Source organism: Pristiophorus japonicus, chromosome 3 (genome assembly GCF_044704955.1).
Source record: "Pristiophorus japonicus isolate sPriJap1 chromosome 3, sPriJap1.hap1, whole genome shotgun sequence".
Classification (NCBI taxonomy): Eukaryota; Metazoa; Chordata; class Chondrichthyes; family Pristiophoridae; genus Pristiophorus; species Pristiophorus japonicus.
In genome coordinates, this window is record NC_091979.1 from 105061445 (window position 1) to 105081694 (window position 20250).

General features: G+C 45.1%; 1 protein-coding gene across 8 annotated transcripts in view; it reads right to left on the minus strand.

Moving 5' to 3' along the window:
• LOC139259816 (formin-like protein 2) overlaps positions 1-20250 on the minus strand; it is a 425278-nt gene that overhangs the window by 174939 nt on the left and 230089 nt on the right. The window contains exon 1 of one of the 8 annotated variants that reach the window (XM_070875641.1): positions 7449-8179. The exons of 6 other annotated variants lie outside the window; for them this stretch is intronic. The gene's annotated coding sequence lies outside the window, so the exon portion shown is untranslated. One more of the 8 variants, XM_070875642.1, reaches the window with a different exon arrangement.

Here is a 20250-nt window from a genome sequence, read left to right on the forward strand (position 1 = left end):
CAGAGGGGAGGGAGGGAGAAGGGAGAGGGAGGGGAAGGAGAAAGTGGGAGGGAGAGGGTGTATGGCAGGGAGAGGGTTGGAGGTGATATGAGGGAGAATGGGAAGAAGGGAGAATGAGAGAGAGAGAGAGAGAGAGAGAGAGACGGAGGAAGGGGAGAGAGAAGGTGAGCGAGGGAGGGAGGGGGGTGAAGAGAGAGAGAGGGTGGAGAGAGGGAGGGGGCGAGGGGAGGGAGGGTGGGGGAGAGGGATGGTGAGTGAGAGAGGGAGAGAGGGGGAGGGAGAGAGGGATGGAGAGTGAGAGAGGGCGAGAGAGGGGGAGGGAGAGAGGGAGGGGGGAAGAGAGGGAGAGAGAGGGAGGACAGCAGCGCTGATTCTATTGATGAAGAATATGGTAACAGTCTAAACAAATGCTGTTGCAATAAAGAAACTAATTTGTCCGCAAATGTCTTGCGGGTCTCTGCTGGTCTAAAAATAAACATGTGTGGTGAAGAAAAGGCAAGGCGCTGGATTCGATCATTAATTAGAACATTGATTTTCTGCCACAAGAAGCTTTATAAATACTTAAGTTTCATTTTAAAGATGAGTTACTGGAGAAAACAAATCAGCGAGGGTTCCCAATCCCGACTGCTATCCAAGCACTCCTACTAGAATTATATACATGTAAGTGTCAGGCAAGACCAGGGTTGGGCTCAGCTGTCATACCCCTCCCTCTTCCCCATCGCTCACACAAAGTAGTCCACTGACATAGTGTGCACTCTCACATAAAGAATAACCACTTATGCAAGGGAGCAGAGGGCTGTTACCACCGGTGGAACAGTATCACAACAAGAGTCAGCGTCTTCAAGAAAAGCCTTTAGTCACCGAACAAATTCAAGCAATCTGCCAGCACAGTAATGCCAACGGACTATCAATTCACTGAAAAATAACCAAAAAATAACCGACCATCATAAGTGAAGATTTAAACTATCAATGTAGGTGCCCCACAGCAGTAAACTCAAAGCAAGAAACAATTTTTTGTTTTTAATCCTTACTTCCTCACAAGTTAATTTACAAAATTAGGTGATTTAAAAAACCGTATTGGCGAAAGTTAGAAGAGAGGATGTAACCATTAGCCATTATATGTTTAAGTGAGTGGAACTGTTGAAGACTTAAAGCTGCAGTGGCCCACAATTTAATTTGTTATAGAAATGCCATAACTAATAGAAAACTATAGCAGACATGAAATTTTCAATGTGAATTTCCCTCAGTAGTTGCAAATTTCCATTGAGACATCAGGACCAAACATCAACTGCTTATTAAGAGATTAATATAATTTTCAAACAGCAAATTATACCTTACAGATATGCACATTGCAATTGCCAAATTGTGCCAGTGTAATGTGTACATCAGCACATAGTATTCATCGTTCAATTAAAACAAGAAAGGATCACACATCCTTTCCTTATTACCAGCCATTTAGCTTGGGTCGCAAGATGTTGAGTGACAACATTAGCTTGAATCAAAACAGCAATTCCAACATTACACTACACTACACAGTACACTCTTTCTTGTTCAAGAATGCCATTTTTCATCCACAGTTCGTTATAATTTTGGTATATGTTATTGTCCCCAACAGCATAACACAACTGCTCCAGTTCTGAAAGGCTACAAAAGATCACATGCACTTGAAACTATGTAAATTACCAAGGGCACCAAAACAAGTATATGGCTGCAACATCACTGGGATGAGACAGATTATATTGAAGGGGCACTGTCTTCATAAAGTTGACAAATGAAAGATATTTTATCACTTGTACCATCATTAGGACAAAAATAATAAAGCTGTTCTTCGCCAAATGCTTTTCATGGAGAGTGTGGGGTCCTTTAAAATACTGAGTTAGAGATTAAATCACATAAGCCCAACTGAATATAGACATGGGCAGCATGTGAAGAGATGATACAATAGGCACTAGGTATATGTAAAAGGGCCCAAGACTTCCTTTCAATTTGAATTAGAATTCTCACACCCACACCATTCTTGAAAAATTTGTTTCAACTGGTCCTGAACATGAGCAACTGCCCTTTTTCAAACACCATTCGGTCTTCTGGCACCCGTTAGCGCCCTGGAGCGGCGGCAATGGCGGCGGTAAGCACTTGCGGGCAGGCGGCCACCTTCCGGCGCCCTGCCGGGACATTTGGTGCCGGTTTCGAGGGGGCGCGGAGCCGATGTGCAACGCCTCTGATTGTGACACCGGCTCGATTTTTGGATGGAGCCCGACCCGTAGCACGCCGTGGAGCCCATGCTGGGAACGCCTGTGGAAGCTGGCATCCAAGCTGCAGAGGCCACAGTGAGGTAAGTAATGTCAACCTGAGGTAAGTGTGACTGTTTTTGTTTTCGTTTTTTGCGGTTCATGTTGTGGTGACGTGGGTAATGGATTGGAAATGTTATTGGCGCGCCCTAAAAGAGGTGTGCAACGCCTCCCAGCTGATGAAGCTTGCGGCAGCAGACGCAATCAATTTGCCGGCGCCAAATTTATCACTCCTCCCAGAATAACGCCGCAACAGTGGCGCGACCTAATTTCCACCCCCATACCTCAATCATCCAGCCTATACACAAAGGGCAGTTCAGCCTCTCTACCACTTTGCTGTAGGCTTTGAATAGGTCTTAGTTCAGTCATGCAAGTACACTGCTCCTAAGTCCCACACAAGCACATGGATTTAGATGGTCAATGTTGAATGAACTCAGGTAACTGCGATGTGAGCTTCATGCAAGTCCTCACAGATATGAAAATAATCCTCCATTGCAAAATAGATAATCAAACTCCACATCTAATTAGTTTTACCCGATAAAACTCCAAAGCTTTTCTTACCAATAGTACCACTTAATGAAAGCCTGCTTCAATCTGTTGAAAAGTTCCATTAACCCTTAGGTCAGCATTATTCATAGAAACATAGAAACTTACAGCGCTGAGGCTGATTTATAAATGGTGTAAGTTTAAGTTTGCACAGCAAATTTCTGAATGAGAAAACAAATCTACAGTGCTTTAGCTCCTTCTGAAAATATTATGCTACAATAATTTCAAACCAACTCCAGGATTTGGGAATATTATCTAGATTGGTGCATTAATGCAGTACTGATGGGAGTGCTATATATTTGGATCTCATTGTTTTTTGATGCGACATAAAACTATGGCCACGATTTCACCTACCAAGGCAGAACTGAGGCGGGCGACATCGGTGGCGGGATCCGAAACCCGCTCCTGTCTCCATTCCAGCCTCCCACATGACTTTCCCCTGACTGGGCTTGTTAAGCCCGCCCAGCAAGGTTCCCAGCCAATTAAAAGGAAGCGGGTCAGATGATGTCATTTGATGACGTGTCATCAGTCAGTTTCCTTAAAGGGATAATGCGCAAATTTATTTTGACAGTTGTGCTGTCAGTGTTCTCCAGCATTGAGGTGCTGCAAACACTGACAAGCACTGCACAAAGGTGCACGGCTGCACCCAGGCTCTTCCATGACTCCCTCCATATGCTTATGGAGAGATTCAATGCACACAGGGATGTTCTCTTCCCTTCCAATGGGCAGAAGAGACCTCCCCAGGAGACCAATGCAGCCTGGTTGCACATTGCACTGGATATCGTCAGGAGGACCTGGCTGCAATAGTGCAAACCTTTCAATGATCTCAATAGATCACGAAACGTTAATGCGAAACCACACTAAACCTCATCCTGCTGTGCCACTCATCACATCCCCATCACTCTGCCTTCCCTAGCCTACTCCTGCACATCCTTACTCACACCAATTTACCTTGCACCTCCACCTATCCCTCTCTCTCTATCTACATTATCACATCCCCTTCTCACCAGTCACCCCTCACACTCACCCTCATTCTAGTGCAAGCATACCAACTAACAACGCTAAAGGGTAGGCACTTGAGTGTTTTTGCCAATGTTCATGTAAAGTTTCTGTTAATGTCTGGTCAAACATTGAAATCTTTATTTTCAACACTTTGTTGTCTTGGACAGATTTGTGTGCACGTTTGGAAGTGTCTTAGTGAGTTGCAGTGAATTGTGAGACATAACGGTGCCCCCCCACCCCCAACCCCGTAATGGTTATGAATGTGAAAGGAATGGCTTGGACATTGTAGGGATGCTTTATGGTGTTGGTGTGGGGTGGTGCCAACCTGGCGCATGATGTGTATAGCGTAAAGTGAAGTAAATCTGGCCAGGCAGCAATGTGCTTGGGTGCTGATGCCCTGTGTCCTATGCAGCATCAGTTGATTGCGGAGAAGATTGGTGTTGTTGTTGGTGCTGCTGGTGTTGGGGCTGATTGTGGTGGGATTGTGAGGAGCAAGGTGAGATCATTTCAAGGGCACCGATGCTAATGTAATAGATGACTGGTGAACTTGAGATGACAGAAGTGATCTGTCAGTGGTGAGAGAGTTTGTTCCAGTGAGGTGATACTGCGTAGAGAGATTGCTTCAAAGACTTGCAACCTGCTTTAGCTCAATATGCCTTCCAAATGCAGTGAACAAGAGCTTTTGATCTTGGAGAGTGAACAGCTGTGAGATGGGAGCTTTCAGAGCACATTTACAGCTGTCGGGTAAAGAAATGAATTCATAATGACACAACTCCCGTGTCCTTACCGGACGTGATCCCCGAGCAACGGGTACCTCGTGGAAAACCTGGTAAAATGGTAAGTTCAGCTCAAAATTGTCTTGATAGCCTCTTAACAAAGTCTTAATCACCTATATTGCCTTCACCGCCGCTGCGTGATGGGTCTGTTCAACGCTGACAGACCTGACATCTGGGAAAGTAGCATGGCAGCAGGTTGACAGCGGGGTCCTGACCCACTGTCAATTATTTTAAATTTAACAGCTGACCCACCACCGATCCTGTCATCTGAGCGCTGGTAAAATTCCGGCCTATCTGTTTGTACTGGTTGTTCAGATGGATGCTAAATATCCCATAACAGTGGGATAGTATGGTGAACAGTAGTAAAGTTATAGATAGATAGTAACACATAACCAGCGTTTTAAATTCGTGCTTCAGAGTTTTTGACTGACAAGACTGTTTTATTTTTTGATTTCCTTTATTTCAATTGTAAGATTAATAAAAGTAATAATGTTTCTATTTGAATCTTGTTGGAAAAATCCTACTTGGAAAAATAGACATTTTAAAGTAGTTTTGTTATATCTGGCAAGCTCATATCCAAATACAGCTCCCATCCCCAAAAAACATTCCCTACACCATTGTCTAGGTCAGGCAAAACTGTCAGGCTCCTGTTCTGCTGTATAGTTGAATGAGTGACATCACCAGTTCTGCCAAATTCTTTGCTCCGATTCCTACTTAACTAAGTAATTGCCCCATACCTCACTGATGATCTTTTATATTATCTAACAGTTTTCTTTTAAGCAATTTGCAGGTCATTGATAACATTGTCTCCATCTCGGTGATTGTTGATTCTCTTTGCAATTTCTCCTCCCCCTTTTTTGCAACTTTAATAAAATGCCAGCTTCACAGATGCTGACTTGCATACTGTGTATTCCCAGCATTTTCTGTTTTTATTTATGCCTCTACAAATTATAAAACACTTGAATGGAAGGTGAAATCGGGCGGAGTGTGAAACAGGCACCCAATCCTGTCAATTTCCCCCAAAGTAGGTTAGATTAAATTCAACCCCCTCAACTCACTCAGTTCCAAGTAGGCATGGAACTACAGTGTAAAACTATTCACAATTTGGCCATCTCACGCCAGAGTAAGTACAGTGTGCTCTAAAGTTTAGCACAGTATTAGAGAATGGTGGAGGAAGCTTTAGTCTGCATTTTGCCATGCTACTCGTGACTTGAAAATGCTAATGCTGACACAATACTCTCCAACATTGACACCCTTCACTTGATATGCATTTGTTTGTGACCGTTTCTAATGTGAAAATATTAGAAAGTAGAGCTGGAGAAAGGTAAAGAAAACAAAGAACTTTGTGTAACACTCAGTATTCTTGGAATAAGCGTTTTAAGACATCTGGCTGTATTTTGAATGTAGTACTGCAATACTACTGCAGTCCTCAAGGATTTATAAAAATTCCACATAACACAAGTACTATTGTACTGGATTGCACATTCTGAACCAATATAAATATTTTCCCCATGAGTTTAAACTACAGAAGGAGTCTACACATATTGTCAATGAAAAAGAAACCATGAAACTAGCTACAAATGACTAACTTAGGCAGCACAGATTCATACATTGGCAATTCTCAGCTCTGATAAACCAATTTATTTTATATGGTGGGCTTGATTCAATATCCTCGCCATAATCAGCAAAAGTTATTAAAACAATAATATATAGAGATAAAACATATTGGTACTTACTTACATTTAGATTTTATTTAGTGCTCCTCACTGATAGCTGCTACCGCTTAATATTGTGTATGCAGACTATAGATGTACTCTCTGTGTAGACACTGTGTATATATATGCTGGCACCACTAGAGGGTGCAACTGGTGGAGACCGGGGTTTCCCGCCCTGGTGGCAGGGCCCAGTATAAAAGTGTGCCTCACTCTGGAGTTAGGAATAAAGGACCAAGGTCACTACAGTTTGAGTACATGCCTCGTGGATTCATCATAAGCACACTACAGACATAATAACTGGCGACGAGAATAAGGACTTTCACACGATATTATGGCTACCTTTGGCATACTAAAAGACTTCGCAGAGGGTGATGATTAGGATGCCTTCACGGAAAGGCTCGAGCTATATTTTGTGGCAAACGACCTGGCAGGGGAGACGGACACATTGACAGAGAAGCTGACCTGTTGTGGGCCCGAGGTCTACTGCCTCGTCAGGGACTTGCTGGCACCCACGAAGGCCAAGGATAAGACATATGATGAGCTGACTGGACTAATTCGCGACCAACTTAAACCAAAAGAGAGCATCCTCACGGCCAGGTACAGATTCTACACTCACCGTAGACCTGAGGGCCAGGAGATTGCAAAATATGCTGTCGACCTCAGGAGACTTGCGTCACCGTGTGATTTTGACACGCACCTCAACGAAGCATTGCGAGAAATCTTCGTTATGGGAATTGGTCACGAGGGCCTCCTTCACAAGCTATTATCTGCCGACACCATAGTCAACCTGCAGAAGGCCATCAGCATCAGTCAGGCGTTCATGACCTCGACCTGCAGCACCAAGCAAATCATTCATCCTGTAGATTCAAACCCGGCAAGTACTGTACACAGAATGGTGCCTTTCACAGGTAAGATTGTAGAACGTGGCTCTGCCCAGGGCAGAGAGCACAGACCTCAGGGTTCCAGAACTCAGTCCGCCGAGGGATGCTAATCGAGTACCACCATGCTGGCTTTGCGGAGGAAACCATAGGGCTCACCAGGGTCGGTTTGCTGAGTATGTATGCAAAGCCTGTAACACGAAGGGCCACCTCCAGCGTATGTGTAAAAGAAATACGACTCACCGTCTAGCAGAAGAGTCGGTAGATGACTTTGAATCCAGCGGGGAGTATGATGATTTGGCCAGAGAGGCAGCTCAGCCCCAAGAAGTGGTGTATGGAGTGTATACCTGCATCACCGATTGTCCTCCAGTGAAGATGGAAGTCGAGATAAACAGCGTTCCAGTATTCATGGAAGTGGACACGGGAGCGGGCCAGTCAGTGATGAGCCAGGATGCCGTTGAGAGGCTAAGTAACGAAAAACGACCCGAGCTGGTTCCAGTGCAGGAAAAGTTGTGCACCTACACCAAGGAGCTGATCCCAGTCCTTGGTAGTGCGTATGTAAGTGTAATCCATAATGGTGTGGCGCACAAGATACCTCTGTGGATTGTTGCAGGTGATGGTCCCACGCTACTCGGAAGATGGTGGATGGGGAAGATCCAGTGGAAATGGGAAGACGTCTTCACTCCAGCAATCGATGTCCCCCGTGCTCAGAGACAGAGCAAAATCTCACCTTCGCTTGGGCTAGGCACCAGAGAACAGACCAGCGCAGCACCTGAGGCACAGACCGTCCATCACGACTGCATGGCAATGATCTGACCGGAATGACCTAAAATTACCTTCCCGGCTCCAGTGGCAGGACTCCTGGGGAAGAAAGTCGAATTCACAGACACTCTTCCAGCTTTTGTGGCAGAATCGAGGACCGAGACAAGATGGCTATCCTGCTGCAGCGAGGAGCAGTGTGGCGTGGCAGGGTTCTCTTAAAGGAGACCTGTAACCAACTGAACTTAAAGAGACATTGTATGTATGGCAATCAATGTAACAAACCAATTAAGATTGTAAAGGACAAAATGTTGCGAGATGTCGGGAACAGAGTGTCCCCAAAAGTAGCAAGCGAGCAAATTCGGGAGGGTAAAGATGCCCTGCCCCAGGTGTCCCCACAAGTTGTAGGCCAGCTACCTCAGGAGGATGAAGGCACTAATCCTGATACCCTGCCCCAGGTCTATCCCACGCTGCAGGCACCCGATGGCACTATTCGCCATGGACCTGGAAACGAAAACATCGCCAATACACACAGTCGGCCGCCGTTGCCCACCACCCGGGTGGAGACGGCACAGCCCCCAGACCCAGTCGCTACCTCGGCCATGTCCGGGAGCGAAAGGTCAGAACCAACGAGTTCCCCAAACGGGACTTGGAACAGCCAGGTTCCCAACACCGTTAGAGAGCAGCCCTCAGAGGACAGGGAGGCCACACACATCTGTGGCTCTGCCCACCACTAGGCAATGGCAAAGGCCCTGGGTCCTGGCAAGGTGAGCGAACCAAGTCCACCCCGCTAGTAGGGGGCGCTGAGCCGCCATCAGACATCTAGGACCCCGTCCAGTTGCTCTGGAACTAACGTCCTCGAATACCTGTACTACTATATCAGTACTGACCATGACTGAACTAATTATGCAATCCTGGCGCACGACTGTAAAATTAACGAATGTGGGTCACTGAACCAATGTGTCACGATACAAACTGTATACTTTGTGCTTGTGCTGTGTCCGATCCTGTATGTAGAGATAATGGGCCAGTTGCATGATGTCGCTGTGGGGAGGGGGGAAATGGGTGTATGTAGCCATGGATCACACCCAGAACCCACTGGAACTTCCACTGCATCATCGAACCATCCAGGTTGGTAACCACTACCCAGCGTTGTGGCAAAAGGACTTGGGGGTTAACAGGGAGAGAGCCAAGCCAAAGCACAGCCAAGGTGCAAGGGCTATTGGCACTTAAGTTTGGGGAGAGCTAAACCAGAGCACACAGTGCAAAGGTAATTGGCACAAAGGATTTGGGGGAGAGTGATGTGGCGTATGCAGACTATAGATGTACTCTCTGTGTAGACACTGTGTATATATATATATATATATGCTGGCACCACTAGAGGGTGCAACTGGTGGAGACCGGGGTTTCCTGCCCTGGTGGCAGGGCCCAGTATAAAAGGCTGCACACCATGCTTGTGCCTCACTCTGGAGTTAGGAATAAAGGACCAAGGTCACTACAGTTTGAATACAACACATTGCCTCGTGGAGTCATTCATAAGCACACTACAGACATAATACTTAGCTTGAGCCATTACATCAATTTGAAGCTTGTGACCGCTCCGAGGCCTGTCTTGGATAAAGACGAGAGCCACTTATCACTAAAGAACGTTGTACCTCACTCACCAACCCTGGAAGTGAATTCCACAGGCTCACAATTCTCTGAAGAATTTTCTCCTGTCCTCTGGTCTACATAGGAACAGGAGTAGGCTATTCAGCTCCTCGAGCCCAGCTCCTTGTCTCACAAATAGCCCATTTTAAAATATAAAATGTCTCTTGCATTTACTCTTGTTGAATTGGGCCCTCGTTCCTAACCACGCAACTACTGGAAGCAATCAGCTGAGTGTGAGACAGATGAGCATCAGTAGGAATTCTAAAGAGAGGCCACAAGGATGGCTGGTGTGGAACTAAAAATGTCAGGGATTATACTGAGTTTTTCTGACTACTGGGTTAGGATACCTCAGAGGGAAGATTTAATCTGTGTGCTGTTTCTTCATTCTCTATAAACAAGCTCGTAGAGTAAATCTTCAACCATTGCTGGTGAAAGTACAGAAGGAGTTTTTATGCTAAATTTAACCCGTGCTTATGTTATTCCCTGCCTGGGGCTGCATATCATTGGCACTAGGCACATGTGAGAGAAAAGGGTCTATTCTTAGACTGACAGCCTTCTGCATGGGCACAAAATTCAAAAGTTCTATCAAAAAATTAAATGATGAATTGTTGAGTGGGGCTTACATTAAACTGAAGTTTGTCACAGTTTATGTATATAAACCAAACATTTCACCAAAATTTGTAGAAGCTGTGGCAGAAATTCAGCCATCCCGCCAAAAATAATGAATTGTATGAAGCACTGAGACATTGATGTGATGAGGCAAATATATCATAACCAAGGATTTAAATTATTTTATTTCACAGTTCCTAAATGAAAGAAAACTTTCCAACTGGGAAAGAATAATCTGACCTGAGGGTTCTTGTTCTGACATTGCTGGGAAAGAGAGTAGAATATTAATGTCCACACGCACTACAAAATCCAGTTGCACACCCCTCTCTTGGAAGTGATTTTGGAACTGCCTGAAGCACACATAAACTTGATCACATATGCTGGACTAGGGTTGTACCACAATTATGCATTTATAGTATGAGAAGTTATGAGAAGTTAAATAGAATGCTCTATTTAAAGTTCGCTTCAGCGAGGTCCACTTTACACAGGAAGTTTATATATCTAACTGAACAGGAAGGTTCTGTCCTTACAAGCATCATGTATCTCAAGATATATTGGATAAGGAAAGAGAAGTGAGCCACCCTAATGTGCTACTGCATATAGAGGCAGATGTGTATATTACATTACTAACTCAGGAATCATGGTCAGGAAACAAGAACAAGCAATTCTGAAAAGGTAAGAAGCCAGTTCTTTCCACCTCCTCCCAACCATGTAGTTTAACCCCAAAGTCTCTCTGGAGAGCAGTGAATTCTATATGATATGGGATTATGTTTGACAACAAGTTCATATTTTGCAAATATAATTTTTTTTCCCCAATTATAAATTTGTATATATCTATACATATAAAAAGCATCAACTATTACAGAAATATGTAGTTACATCAAACCTTGAAATCTACCATGGATCAACACTATACTGGAGACATGTTTAAAATTGTTTATAAGTCTACAGCATTCAAAGCGCCTGGCAAAAAAATTGTAATACAGGTTGAACCTCCCTTATCCAGAACTCCCTTATCTAAAACTCCCTTATCCAGAACCATTCCCAGCCACCGGATGGCACATGCACAGAATTCCGACATGAACAAATTCCTCGCTGCCAACTCCCGCAATTGCTGGCCTGAACCCGCGATCCGCCACACACCTCCCCCCGCCCCCTCCACGGATATGATCTCTCTGCCGCACTCACAGCCCCAATATCCTCTTGCTCAAGACCTGTACCATCCAATTGAATGTGACCACACCTCATCCGGAAAAATCCCTATCCAGAACAGGTCAGATCCTGAGGGTTCCAGATAAGGGAGGTTCAACCTGTAACTAAATTTGTACAGAATAAATAACATGTACTGTTAATGTGGCAATTTAGTTGTTTGCACAGGAAAGATTAACCAGGGTTGCATTGAGGTCACCATGCCAAAAGTGACTGGAATTTTAATATGGAAGAAATAACAACAAGCCACAAGTACAGAGCTGATTTCTGGTGATATATGACTTGCTAATTTGCACTGTAAATAAGAAAGTACTTCTCCTTCTTCCTTTGACTTTATAACAAGAAGTTTGAGCTTAAAAAGAAAGGGCATTTCAGCTGAAATTGATGTGCAGCATTTCCTTTAAGAGACATTCAGCTCTCTCTGGAACGTACTGTAAAATTGCCAAGTCCTGTACTTAATTCAGTATAAATCCAAAGTCCTTTGAGTAAATGCAAAATGTAACAGAAAAAAAAAAGATTTGTTGCATCCCACAGCAAAGGATTTGCTGAGAGAAAAAAAACTCATGGCAAGTGTACAAACTGTTTTTGTTGTCATGGCACCCCTTTCCTGCCTTACTAAATTTCTTACATCCTACATAAACTGATTATTCTCAGGAGGCTTTCAGACCTAACTCACTCCACCCACGAGCAGCCTCAGCCAGCATGTGATAGTCTCCCCACACCCCCATGTTCCATTACTCACTGTTCTCCAGAGCTATGTACAAAAACACAGTTAAGCTATTGTTTTATAAATGCTGGAAAATGGCAATCCTCCTTTCCCCAGCTGTTATAGGATCTTCTAGCTTCAAACTGCGTGTTTACAGAGGCCCGGCCGGTCGGCCGGCTCTGCGTTTCATTCTCAGATTACGGGTTTGGTTCGTAATATCCTGTAAAACAGTCTACCTTTCTTTAAGACAAGAAAAACAGAGTTGAGTTCAACTACTAAACATTCAAAAGTAACTCCTGCCATTTCAAGTCAAGGGAAAAATTGACCAAGTAGATGATGCAGATCAATTTAACACACCAGGATATGTGCAGATCCTGTAGATTCACAGAAAATTCATTTTGAGAAGAAACAGAACTACTGAGCAAACTTTATAGAAAATATTTTCTAAAGCTATGTGACTTAATATTACATTTAGCAAGTGCCATTTTGAAAAATTGATTAAACTGTAATGTAGAATTACCATATTACAGACATTTAACTTTGTTACAAACAAGAACCATTATAGAGTTAGGTAAAAAAATCATTTTGCATCCTTCAAGTGTAATTTTTGGAAGAGCCCCTCAATACAGTGGGGTAGTTTCTGCATTTGGGAAATTCGGCACAAATTGCCTTGTTTAGGTTATAGATCAGGGGCCGAAATTGCCCCCCTCTTTAAGGTCCATTAATGGGGCGGTAAGACCTTTCCAACCGGGGGCAGGCGGATGGACCGACCCATCTGAAATTGCCCTCATGCCCGAGTAGATGTCTAGGTCTGGGTGGGTTTCTAGAAGGTAGCCAGCAGCCAGTAGTGTAACCTGGCGAGACTCCGCGCTGTCGGGAGAGAGTGGGTGGGGAATTCTCCTTACAGACCAGAGCTTGGTGCTTAATGTGTGAGTGGGCTCGAGGGGCTGAATGGCCTCCTGCTGCTCCTGCACTCCGATGGCTCGAGATGTGGACAACAAACTGTACTGCTTATTACTCACATAAGAACATAAGAAATAGGAGCAGGAGTAGGCCATATGGCCCCTCGAGCCTGCTCCGCCATTCAGTAAGATCATGGCTGATCTGATCATGGACTCAGCTCCATTTCCCCGCCTGCTCCCCATAACCCCTTATTCCCTTATCGTTTAAGAAACTGTCTATTTCTGTCTTAAATTGTTTCAATGTCCCAGCTTCCACAGCTCTCTGAGGCAGCGAATTCCACAGATTTACAACCCTCTGAGAGAAGAAATTTCTCCTCATCTCAGTTTTAAATGAGCGGCCCTTTATTCTAAGAGCATGCCCTCTAGTTCTAGTCTCCCCCATCAGTGGAAACATCCTCTCTGCATCCACCTTGTCAAGCCCCCTCATAATCTTATACGTTTCGATAAGATCACCTCTCATTCTTCTGAATTCCAATGAGTCGAGGCCCAACTTACTCAACCTTTCCTCATAAGTCAACCCACTCATCCCCAGAATCAACCTAGTGAACCTTCTCTGAACTGCCTCCAAAGCAAGTATATCCTTTCGTAAATATGGAAAACAAAACTGCACGCAGTATTCCAGGTGTGGCCTCAACAATACCTTGTATAACTGCAGCAAGACTTCCCTGCTTTTATACTCCATCCCCTTTGCAATAAAGGCCAAGATTCCACTGCCCTTCCTGATCACTTGCTGTACCTGCATATTATCCTTTTGTGTTTCATGCACAAGTACCCCCAGGTCCCGCTGTACTGCAGCACTTTGCAATCTTTCTCCATTTAAATAATAATTTGCTCTTTGATTTTTTTCTGCCAAAGTGCATGACCTCACACTTTCCAACATTATACTCCATCTGCCAAATTTTTGCCCACTCACTCAGCCTGTCTATGTCCTTTTGCAGATTTTTTGTGTCTTCCTCACACGTTGCTTTTCCTCCCATCTTTGTATCGTCAGCAAACTTGGCTACGTTACACTCGGCCCCTTCTTCCAAGTACCACAGTCTCCAGGAGCAGACATCTTTTACTGCTTCATGGAGAGGTTCCAGAGGTCCAGCAGTTCTTCACAAAACACCTTGCTGTAGACTCTGCAGAAAGTTATAGCACTTTTTATATACGGTTTTATAAATTATTCCTGATTCTCATGTCGCAAGTACAGGTTGAATGTTTAAAATTCAGAGTTCCGGAATACGGAATGTTCCGGAATACGGACTCCGGGAAGATTGGTGGCAGTGTCGTCTGGAATCTAGACATCGTGTCAAACCGTTACTGCCACCAGCCAGGCCCAGTGAAAAGTCAAAAAATGAAATCCAACTACTGTACAGTGGCAAAAATTGCAAGAATAAAAACCTATTCCAGGCCAGATCTTCACAGTCATCGCACCGCTGCTCCTGCGTCCGCAGCAACTCTGCACAGCACACAACTCTCCGGCCTGAATCAAACTCTGCACAGTACACAATTCTCCGGCCTGAATCAAACTCTGCACAGCACACAATTCTCCGGCCTGAATCAAACTCTGCACAGTACACAATTCTCCGGCCTGAATCAAACTCTGCACAGCACACAATTCTCCGGCCTGAATCAAACTCTGCACAGTACACAACTCTCCGGCCTGAATCAAACTCTGCACAGTACACAATTCTCCGGCCTGAATCAAACTCTGCACAGTACACAATTCTCCGGCCTGAATCAAACTCTGCACAGTACACAATTCTCCGGCCTGAATCAAACTCTGCACAGCACACAATTCTCCGGCCTGAATCAAACTCTGCACAGTACACAATTCTCCGGCCTGAATCAAACTCTGCACAGCACACAAGTCCCTTTGGCCTGAATCAAACTCTGCACAGTACACAATTCTCCGGCCTGAATCAAACTCTGCACAGTACACAATTCTCCGGCCTGAATCAAACTCTGCACAGCACACAAGTCCCTTTGGCCTGAATCAAACTCTGCACAGTACACAATTCTCCGGCCTGAATCAAACTCTGCACAGTACACAATTCTCCGGCCTGAATCAAACTCTGCACAGCACACAAGTCCCTTTGGTCTGAATCAAACTCTGCACAGTACACAATTCTCCGGCCTGAATCAAACTCTGCACAGTACACAATTCTCCGGCCTGAATCAAACTCTACACAGCACACAATTCTCCGGCCTGAATCAAACTCTGCACAGCACACAACTCTCCGGCCTGAATCAAACTCTACACAGCACACAATTCTCCGGCCTGAATCAAACTCTGCACAGCACACAAGTCCCTTTGGTCTGAATCAAACTCTGCATAGTACACAATTCTCCGGCCTGAATCAAACTCTGCACAGCACACAAGTCCCTTTGGCCTGAATCAAACTCTGCACAACACACAAACCCCTTCGGCCAGGGCTGGGCAAATTGGACGGCCTTCTTGTGGGTCTGGTCCTGGCGAAGAGAGGGTTCTCTGGTTGCCTGCCTCTCTTTTGAGGTACAATCTGTGCCCAGGTGGCCTTGGCGAGGGAACATGCAGCAACCACCTGTACACTTGTGGCCACCACAAGGCATAGAGGCCTAGAAATTTGGTAACGCCCAGGGTAACTACCCCACTTCAGGACGGGATGGGACTGGACCAGGGGCGGTAGAGAAAGGAAATCTGGAGCAGTGATTGGATCCTTTGCTGTGAGGAGCATTACTGGGTTCGGGGGAGGGGTGAGTGAGACAGATAGTAATGGGGTGAGGTGGGGGAAGCGAGTGCCAGCATTAACTGGGGAAGAGAATGTGCCAACTTGAACTGAGGTGGTTAGAGGGAGTAAAGAGAGAGAACCAGTTTGAATGTGGGCTCACACAATACCTGCTGGAATTTGACTGGAGGGGGGAAGAAGGCCAGTATGAACGGGGAGAGTTGGAGGAGGATGGTGCCTCTGGTAAAGGGATGCAGTGTCTTTAAACTGTTGGGAGAGCATAAGGTGTCTCTGAACTGGAGGTGGGTGTGGTTGGATGTGGGAAAGTGACAAGTGAAGTAACTTTTGGGGAAGTAATGGACTGATCTGCTGAAAATCATAATGTCACTTTTTATTTTGAAATTATATTAAGTATAGCAGTGCTGAAAATGAACCAGATTGCAGCATTAATTCAACATTTTTCAGCAGATTATGCCCCAGCTTCCCTCCAGCCCACCCCCAGAAATGAAATTTTGTTTCTTCAACATTTTGATCTCCCCTGTCAGGCTTTTGGATTTTTCGTCCTCCAAAGCAACTGAAGGAATGTTGGCAATGCCTACAGATTACATTACAAGCCTGTGTAACTATTTGTTTTCACAGAGCAACCCAGCGTGTTAATATCACAGGTTGAGAATCAGGACTATTCTCCAGTTGTCATCTTTTGGGCATCATGCTAGCTGACCAATATTGAGAGGGAATGGGAATATGGAACTGCCTGGCTGCTGCTACAGGGGTTTTCAAATCTGAATTTGCAACATTTCAGGATTTATTTTTGTAAAAAGGCACAGGACATGATATAGGCCATTTGCCCCATCATGCCTGCCACCTCTTTGAAAGACCTAAACAATTAGTCCTGTTTCCTTATTCTTTCCCTATATTTTTTCCCTTCAAGTATTTATCCAATTTCCTTTTGAAAGTTATCAATAAATCTGCTTCCACCCTTTCAAGCAGTGCATTCTGGGTCATAACTCCCTGTGTAATTCTTTCCCCTTCATGTCGCCTCTGCTTCTTTTGCCAATACCTTCAATCTGTGTCCTCTGGTTGCTGACCCATCTGCCACTGGAAACAGTAGCTCCTATCAAAACCCTTCATGACTCTGAAAACCTCTATTAAATCTCCTCTTAACCTTCTCTGTTCTAAGGAGAACAAACCCAGTTTCTCTACATAACTGAAGTCTTTCATCCATGGTACCATTCTAGTAAATCTCCTCTGCACAATCTCTAAGGCCTTGATATCCTTTGTACGTGTGGTGCCCAGAATTGGCCACAATACTCCAGCTGGGGTCTAATCAATGTTTTATAAAGGTTGAGCATAACTCCTTTGCTTTTGTACTCACCAACCTTATTTACCATACTCCGGAAATTTATGCATACGCATTCTAAACCCATCTTAGTCTATCACGTATTCCTCCCCACCCTCCCAACCCCCGCGGTCTAATACCTCCTATTCCGATGCCTCTATTTATAAAGCCAAGGAACAAGTATTCATTTTAAACAGCCTTCTCAACTTGTCCTGTCACCTTCAGAGATTTGTGTACATACACGCTCAGGTTTCTCTGTTCCTGCGCCCCCTTTAAAACTGTACCATTTAGTTTATATTGCCTCTCATTCTTCCTACCAAAATGTATCACTTCACACTTCTTGTGTTAAATTTCATCTGCCATGTGGCTGCCCATTTCACCAGCCTGTCGATGTCCTCCTAAAGCCTGTTACTATCCTCCTCACTGTTGACTACATTTCTGAGTTTTGTGTCATCTGCAAACTTTGAAATTATGGCCTGTATACCCAAGTCCAGTTCACTTATCAAAAAGAGCAGTGGTCCCAAGACTGACCCCTGGGGACACCACTGCACACTTCCTTCAAGCCTGAAAAACATCCGTTCACCACTACTCTCTGCTTTCTGTCCCTTAGCTCATTTTGTATCTCTGCAGCCGCTGCCCCTTTAATTCCATGTTCTTCAATTTTGTTAACCAGTCTATTATGCGATACTTTAAAACGCCTTTTGAAAGTCCATATACACAACATCAACTGCACTACCCTCATCAACCCTCTCAGTTACTTCATCAAAGAACTCATCAAATTAATCAAACACAATTTTCCTTTAGCAAATCCGTGCTGGCTTATATTTATTAATCCATATTTTTCCAATTGCTATGTTTCTGATTATTGTCTCAAACTAGATCGAGTACTGCTTCCCTCCTCGCTGGACTGGAAATACACTGATCAAGAAAGCTTTTGTACACATTTCCAGAATTCCTCCCCCTCTTTGTCCTTTACACTGTTATTTTCCCAGTCTATATTATGATAATTGAAATCCCCTATTATCACTATTCTGTAGTTCTTGCATCTTTCTGCAAATTTGCTCCTCTATCGCCTTCCCACTATTAGGTGGCCTATAGTATGCGTAATAACTGCTCTATTGTTCCTTAATTCTAACCAAATAGATTTTGTACATGGCCTTCTTCGACCTTACAAAGGCCTTTGACACGGTCAACCGTGAGGGTCTATGGAGCGTCCTCCTCCATTTCGGATGCCTCCAAAAGTTCGTCAACATCCTTCGCCTGCTCCACGATGACATGCAAGCCGTGATCCTTACCAACGGATCCATTACAGACACAATCCACGTCCGGACCAGGGTCAAACAAGGCTGCATCATTGCTCCAACCCTCTTCTCAATCTTCCTCGCTGCCATGCTACACCTCACAGTCAACAAGCTCCCCGCTGGAGTTGAACTAAAGTACAGAACCAGTGGGAAGCTGTTTAACCTTCGCCACCTCCAGGCCAGGTCCAAGATCACCCAAACCTCTGTCGTCGAGCAAATACGCGGACGACTCCTGCGTCTGCGCACATTCAGAGGCTGAACTCCAGGATATAATAGACGTTTTTACTGAGGCATACGAAAGCATAGCCTTCCGTTAAACATTCATAAGACAAAGATCCTCCACCAGCCTGTCCTCGCCGTACAGCACTGCCCCCCAGTCATCAAGATCCATGGCGCGGCTCTGGACAACGTGGACCATTTCCCATACCTCGGGAGCCTCTTATCAACAAAAGCAGACAGTGATGAGGAGATTCAACACCGCCTCCAGTGCGCCAGTGCAGCATTCGGCCGTTCGAAGATCAGGCCCTCAAATTTACCACCAAGCACGTGGTCTACAGGGCTGTAGTAATATCCGTCCTCGTGTATGGTTCAGAGGCATGGACCATGTACAGTAGACACCTCAAGTCGCTGGAGAAATACCATTAACGATGCCTCCGCAAGATCCTACAAATCCCCTGGGAGGACAGACGCACCAACATTAGCGTCCTCGACCAGGCCAATATCCCCAGCATTGAAGCACTGATCAAACTTGATCAGCTCCGCTGGGCAGGCCACATTGTTCACATGCCAGATCCGAGACTCCCAAAGAAAGCGCTCTACTCGGAACTCCTTCATGGTAAACGAGCCAAGGGTGGACAGAGAAAACGTTACAAGGACACCCACAAAGTCTCCCTGATAAAATGTGGTATCCCCACCGACACTTGGGAGTCCCAGGCCAAAGGCCGTCCTGAGTGTAGGAAGTGCATCCGGGAGGACGCTGAGCGCCTCGAGTCTCATCGCCGAGTGCATACAGAAAACAAGCGCAGGCAGCGGAAGGAACGCGCGGCAAACCTGTCCCACCCTCCCTTACCCTCAACGACTGTCTATCCCACCTGTGGCAGGGACCATGGCTCTCGCATTGGACTGTTCAGCCACCTAAGGACTCATTCTAAGAGTGGAAGCAAGTCTTCCTCGATTCCGAGGGACTGCCTATGATGATGATTAGGTGACCTATAGTATGCGTAATAACTCCTCTATTGTTCCTTAATTCTAACCAAAGAGATTTTGTCTTTGACCCCTCAAGTATATCATCCTTTTCTAGTGCTACAACAGTATCTTAGATCAATACTGCCACTCCCCTCCTCCTCTTTGTCCTTCCCCATCTTTCCTAAACACCTTGTAGCCAGGAATATCAAATACCCATTCCTCTCATTGTTTAAGCTAGGTCTCCGTTATTGCCACTAAGAGGCAAGGGCCCAGGGGCAGCATGGGCCAGTCCACACTGCAATCTATGGACAGTAGGAGTATGTACGCACGCTAGGCCCATGAGGCAGAGCTTGGTCTCCAGTCGTCTTGGTTAACCCTTGCCACTGGATCAAGACCTAGCTGTCAATCCCTGATAAAGTGCGGCCACCCCACGTTAAAAGAATCCACGCACAGGCATCTTCCACCCTTTAATATGTAGTTCAGGACCTGGAATATTAGGTCCCTCATTGAAATACCTGTGAACTCTTCCCTTTTTGGTGTGGAAGTGGGTCATCCTCGCTACAAGGGACTGCCTAATACTATATACTATATCATAATCCCATGTGGCTACTTGTGCCTGCAGCTCACCAACCTTA